The following is a 7,255-nucleotide window of genomic DNA, read 5'->3' on the forward strand; positions in this document are numbered from 1 at the left end:
AGCTCGTAGACAAGTCGAAGAGATTCAGGGTTATTTTATTCGTTCCGATGCAGGATTCAAAACCAAACTACTGAGGTAATCGCCGAAACCCTTTAACGTGCAATGTGTATCAATTATGTATTTTTGAACAATGATATCAGAGTCGTTAAAGCTTGTACTCACTTTATATATTAACAAGATGAATTTAATTTCATGCTATAAATATTTTTATATTTGATGATGCATGAAATTAAATATGAATGATGTATAGCCTTCTGGTGGAAATTATTTGTTAAATAAAATTGGGTATTGTTTGAAAATTTGAAACCCATTTATTTATTTCAATCGAAGATTCATTTGCATGAAATCATATTCTTTTTCGAATCTTTATTCTACCAGAAATAGATCTTAATGTGAAGATCACATGGTTAAAATTTAGTGGAAAATGGTTGAGGGATTTTTGAGGAAAATCAAACACTAATTTGAAATTAGTTTTTTTTGCACAGAAAACCAAACCCGACTTGTTGTTCTTATTTGCATATTTTTATCAATATTTTTTAGCATGAAAAGAGGTTTGAAATGGTGTTTGATTCGTCGAAAACGGATGTAAAATGAATTAAATATGATTTTTTAAAGTTTTTGTCAAAAAAATACCAGTCGTCGGAATTTCTGGTGCCGGAGAGAGAGAGAGAAAAAAAAATGAGGGTTGACTGCACGTTGATTGTGCTAACTGTGCAGTGACCGCGTATTGACTGTGTTGACCATGTGTTGATCGAGGGTTGATTGCATTGACTACAGGTTGACCGCAGCTAGCAAAGCCGAGCGAGCAGACTTTGTGTTTTTTTTTTTTTTTGTGTTTATTTTTTGTTCTTTTGGGATATAAAGGCCTTAATTAGAAAATTAAATATTCCAATTTCAAAGAAATTATTTGACCTCTTTTTCGGAGGTTAATTTTTTCATAAGTTTTAGAATTATTTACTTTTTATGAAAGACTAAATATTGCTTAGGAGATAAAATGTCTTAACTTTTTGCATTTCTTGGTGATTGGAAATTATGACTATATGTGCTTATTTTAAATGGAACATGAATTAAAATTTGGGTGCTCATGAATAGTATCCGTTATTTATTTTTGTTGTTCAGAATAATTTATGGAGATGGTAATAATGCGACATCCCCTTGTTTTTCTAGATTGAGGTAGTAGGCCTGAACAAATGTAACATTTTTTGTGGGACATGTATTTTGAGGACCATTTTTTACGCCATGTAATTTTTAGGGATATGTTTCCCTAATTATTACCATAAACCATAAGATTATTTCTACATGAAGCACCAAATTCAGCTCATCTCAAATTAAATATGGCATGTTTTATTGTTGTTGGACATATTGCAATTTTATTCTCTGATTGGTAGGTTTTGTTATGATTTTTAATTATCATGGGAGATGATTACTAGTGATGTGCATAAAAATGGATTGGTTCAAAGAGGTCTAAGTGGTCCAAAAGGAAGAAAGAAATGAGAGGCCAAGGTAAGGTTGACGCCCAGGTTAGGAGAGGCCTATAATACCTTAGGAGGCCCAAAGGACTTTGAAGGCAGACTAGCGGGCATTCCCGAGAGAACATATTGACAGAAGGAGGCTCAACAGTCCCTGAGGGAAAAGTGGCTTCCTTAGAGAGAAGGATTCCAAACCCTAACAAACTCCAACAACATCCCCCAAATATAGGGGGTATCCCCCAACTACCCCTCAAATACGAAGGAGATCAACTAGCACCAAATTTGAGAGAGAACAATCTTATCCAACACCTTTGTGGCCATAATCCTCCCAAATATGGGACCTCCTCCAACAACCTTGTTGTTGCCTATAAATAGTTCATCCCCAAGCGGGAGAAAGAGAGGAAAGGTCAAAAGTTGCATGACCAAATGGAGAATTGATTTTCATACACCTATCCACACACGATCAGATCCATATTCACACGACCAGAAGGACCTCCTCTAGAAAGGACACAACAGGAGAGACATCCTTCTCACCTTTTTTGCTACTATATTAGCATAACACAGCCTTGTAATTCATTCTTAGAACTTTGATTCCATATCAATCTCTCTTGTACACCCAAACTCAAGCAATAACACTCTCTTCTTTACTTATTTCACCTTTTTTACCTTTTAGGACTTGTTTCATCACTTTCCACTTCAAGTGGCCAAGCACCTTGCATCATTTATTAGGTACGTGCGTTTTTGAAACGCATCATTGATGCCGTCTTTGGGAATATAGATCTAACATGTGAGAACGGATGATTCCCATGGAAGGATGGTCCTCCTCATGCTGGAGGACTTCCCACTAACTATCACTACCTACGTTCAAGGCCCAACTTCAATGGCCACATCATTATCATTACTTAACTTTAATGTCTCTACTAATTCAATTTTTAATGTGTAGGAAATTGTGAGACAGGTTGTCCCCCTGGAAGAGCAGGAGGGCATCTTCCTCAGAAAATATGCCCCGCTTCCAGGCAGGCATCCTCATCTGAAAATAACCCTTACCTAGGAAGACATCCTTTTGAGCGAATAAATCATCACATACAAGGGATTAGTTTTAATATTTTAACTTAATAACCTTGGAAGTTTATTTTACCACCTTCGATTTGCTAACATGTGCCTTCTTATTAGGATTTAAAGATGAAAACATCATTCTCAATCTTATCAGATTAAAGCCCTACCCCAAGCATACACCCTTTCATAAAAAATCCTATCTTCCACACAGGCCCTTCTCGTGGAGAGACCCCAGCGCTTCTTCGGGTAAGCACTTAGGTCCTTCTCTGGGGACTTGTAACTCCCATGCAGGCACCTAAGACCTCTTCCACAGAGACATCTAAGCCCTCCTTTCGGTGAACACCTTATTCTTTCTTCGGTGAGGTTCCTAAGTCTTACTCCAAGTAGGGCCCCCTCAAATAATCCCTCCTCCAAGGAGGTACAATAATTTTGCTTCGTACAAGACTTATTCATAGTATATACATGTCTTTGTTATTTAAAATTTTTTATAGAAAAATAAAGCCCTACACATGAGTCAAGCATAAAAGGCACCCGTTAACGCCTCCTCTGCGGATGTACTTTGCTACTAACATTTTTTGCAGGGATTCGCCAAAAAAAAAAAAGGAAAAAGAAACTCTCTAGGCCTCACGTTTAAAGATGTTTACTCTAATAACTGTCGAAATTTTTACTTATTAGAGTGCGGGACTACTGATGTACATAAAAATAAGCTGGCCCAAAGAGGTTTAAGCAGATCAAAAAGAAGAAAGAAACATAAGGCCTATGGTCCCCTCAGGGAAGCCTAGGACATCCCAAGCCCATAACGCTCCCAAGAGGCCAAGGATGTCCCAACCCATAGTCTAACTAGGCAGGCCCAGATAGTCCAAGTAGCTCAAAGAAACTAAGGAAGAAGGAAGAAGACCGTGAACATCCCCCAACTTGGAGCATGGTTAAAGCCTGACAAAACACTAGGGCCCAAAAGGCTCACACACATGGCAACCCACTCTCCCACATGTGGCACCTCATTAAACCAGGTATCAACAGCCACCTTGGACCACATCAGCCCTAGTAAGGAGGATCTGCCTAACGGCTAGGAGGAGTCTCCTAGGACCAAAAGAATTCCTACTAAAGCACTCCCAGTTACGGATAAGGGTGATTTATCCCTTATCCAGACCATCCCAATCAATTTCTGCAAGACTCTCGGTAGTGGGATACACCCTCAGTAGACGGGGACACTCCCCCTATAAATACAAGTTCAATCCTTCATACAGGAAAAACCCCTCTCACTCTCTAAACGCCTCTCTCAAGCCCCTCTCACTCTCTACACACCTCTCTTACTCTCTAAACTATCCCTTGAGCTCTCTAAGCATATTATCACATGTTCTTACACTTTTCACCAATTTTATTCACCACATATCTTGATTCTTAATTAAATTCACTTACTTTTTGCTTTATTTCATGTCGAATCCAATACTAATTTGAGCGTCGGACTGCTAATGCCTTTTTTGCAGGTCCCCTCTTTAGGATTTGCATTCGCTTCAATCCAACCTTTGAACAGTACTCCATATCCATTAGACCCGTGCGTTTTTTGCACGCATCAACTAGAATAGACGCGAAATTGTCGATCTCACAAAATTAAAGAAAATAATAATCTTTACTTGGATCCAATATGCAACTATGTAATAGTACCTAACATACTTGCGTATAAAATATAATAATGGAGATTGAACTAGCATTGTCTGAGCTTCGTGGTAGCTACACATTAGATGGCCAAAACAATGCAATGTGGTATAGGAAAATTCAATATATTCTGCCACAAAAAGATTCTTGATCATCTCACCACTAGCATGGCTGAGCGAATAGAACCTGAAGATGAAAAAACTACCCAATATAGTTGGGAATTATACGCGTACACTAAGTGGTTGGAACAAGATGTGAGTGCGTGTTTTACTATGTTAAGCTGCATAATCTAATATGTGAATATGAATTGTATCCAACAACTAAAGACTTATGGGAAGTTTTGAAGGTCGCACATGGTAGCACTTTGGCTACAAGACTAAGGGCACTAACCCTTAGGTTCAATCAATATGTGCTTGAACCAAAACAATCGATCATCCAACATCTTGATGTGATGAAGGATATGATTCGAGAACTCCAGTCTTTTTACTGTTAGATAGAAGGAAAACGAGCCTTTGAAGGAGTACCTCCAAGGATTCAATGCAGCTACCTTGGAGGAGTCCTTTGCTACCCAAGAAATAAAAAATTGATGCCTTCTCTCAAGGGCTCTTGGATGGAGACTTCTCTAAGTCTTTGGCCAAGAAGCCTGTAGCAATGTTCGATGCCCTTTTAGCTGGTGCAAAATACATCAATATGGAGGATGTTCAAGCCTCCAAGAGGGAGAGCCGAGGAGAAAAGAGCAAGGAAACGAAGGAGGAGACCCCCTCCAAGAAATCGCGAACTGATTTTTGAGACAAAAAGCCATCATTTCAGAAAAAAATGCGGTGTACACCCCATTGACCGTATGAATCATGAGCTCTCATAGCGGGGAAGGAATGGCTCTATTAGCTCGTCCTAAATCGTGGAAGGATCGCCCCCAGTCGCCCCAAATCTGAAAATTTCTGCTGTTTTCACAATGATTAGGCCATACCACTGAGGAATGTCGACACCTAAAAAATGAATAGAGAGACTTATCGAAAATGGATAGCTATAAGAATATGTGTGTTGGGAGAAGGTCTGGGGGATAAGACCCTATCAGAAACAGGAGGCTACAAGTCAAAAGATTCAAAAATTTCCAGCTCGGAACCCCTCCCTAAGCAAGGAACTAGCCCTGCTTTCGAGAGTAGAATTGCAGTCAATGACCCCCTTTGCCAAAGAGTCATTCGGATGATATCCAGATGACCTATTGGGGGTGATTCCCACCATGCTAGAATGTCAGAAGTAAGAGAAGCATATGATGTAACATTGAAAGAAATGCTGGATGTGAAGGTGATGGAAGACACCCCCCTCATCCAATTTGGGCGAGTAGAACGATTAGGACCTAAGAACTTTCATAATGAAGCTCTTTTTATCACAGCACTATTGGCCAACTATGAAGTACAATGCATTTTCATAGGTTTAGGAAGCTCGACGTACATATCATTTAGTGAAGCTTTCGACTAGATGTATAGGGGATACCCCTCTTGAAAAACGTGAATACCTCCCTATATGGCTTTGTTGGGGAAGTAGTAAATCCTTGCGACATGATTTAACTTCCCTTGACCCTAGAGGCTGGGTCTAGAAAAACCTATCTACTAAAGATCCTGGTAGTGGATGTACCCTCTGCCTATAATGTTATCTTGGAAAGACCTACCCTCAACCCTTTCCAAGTAGTAATCTCTACTATCATATGAAGATCAAATTCCCATACCTGGTGGCATGGGAGAAGTGCAAGGGGACCCCCTCCAATCACACAAATGCTATATAGAGGTTGTACGCAAAGGAAAGAAAAGAAACAAAGATGAGTTGTTAGGAGGCACCCCCAAGCAAGCGAGGGAAAGACACTAAGTTGGTGGAGGAAGCTAAGGATGGTGGGGGGGCGCCCACCAAAGTTCAACTAGCTGAAGAATTGTTAACATTGAAATCATACCAAGAAACCCAAAAAGAATCACTCGATTTGGTTCACAAATAGAAGATCTAGTGTGGGAAGAAGTAATTCAATATTTATACCACAATCCATACATAGAGAAGAAAACGTTAAAGCAGACTACCTATCCAAGCTTGCTAGTGCTTTAAAGGACTGCAGAACCAGGCACAATACTATACAGCATCTCCTCAAATTGGGGTCTCCTCTGAGTATTCAAGCGATATCTACTATAGAAGATTGGAGAACACCTATGATCCGATGGTTTGAAGAGGGACACCTCCCTAATAATAGGTGGGATGCAGCCAGATTCAAGGATCGAGTCACTCGCTTCCTACTGCAAGGGGGGATCCTCTATAAGAAATCCTTCACAACCCTTTGCTCCGGTGTTTGTCCTAGCACGAAGGCATGCATGTTCTTAAAGAAATACATAGTGGCTATTGTGGAGCGCATGCTGGAACATGGACACTCGCTAACAAAGCTTTACGGGCTGGATACTTTTGGCCTACTATAAAGCAAAATGCGCGAAAATTGGTAAAAAAATGAAAAACATGTCAGAAGCATTCTTCTCTTATACGTTAATCTGCAGAACCTCTCACCACCATGTTATCCCCTTGCCCTTTCGCACAATGGGGCATTGTGGGACCTTTTTCCTCAGCTCCCAACCAGAGGAAGTTTCTTTTGGTAGCTATTGATTATTTTACTAAATGGGTGGAAGTAGAGTCACTCGCTCGCATTATCGAAGGAGAAGTAATGAAGTTCATATGGAAAAATATTATCTACTGCGTCAGGCTTCCCTAAGAAATAATATCAGACAATGGTCAATAGTTTCAAGATCGAAAGATACAGGAACTGTGCGAAAGATTACGTATCAAGCAAAGATCCACATTGGTAGTACATCCTTAATCTAATAGGCAGGCTGAGGTTACCAACCGTATCTTAGTACAAGGGATCAAAAGGACATTAAAGCGACTTGGCAGAAACTGGATGGCAGAGGATCTGCCCCCTGTTAATATATGCCAAAGGTATCTCCTATTCACTTGAAAATGTGTTCACGCGCTGTAAATTTTTTGCTACAGTCATTGATCGAATAGGAAAAGGAGGTTCCTATATTGAGAAACTTGGCGCATTGCGA

The sequence above is a fragment of the Sesamum indicum genome, linkage group LG11, assembly GCF_026168435.1.
Source record: "Sesamum indicum cultivar Baizhima isolate 11 linkage group LG11, ASM2616843v1, whole genome shotgun sequence".
Taxonomy (NCBI): domain Eukaryota; kingdom Viridiplantae; phylum Streptophyta; class Magnoliopsida; order Lamiales; family Pedaliaceae; genus Sesamum; species Sesamum indicum.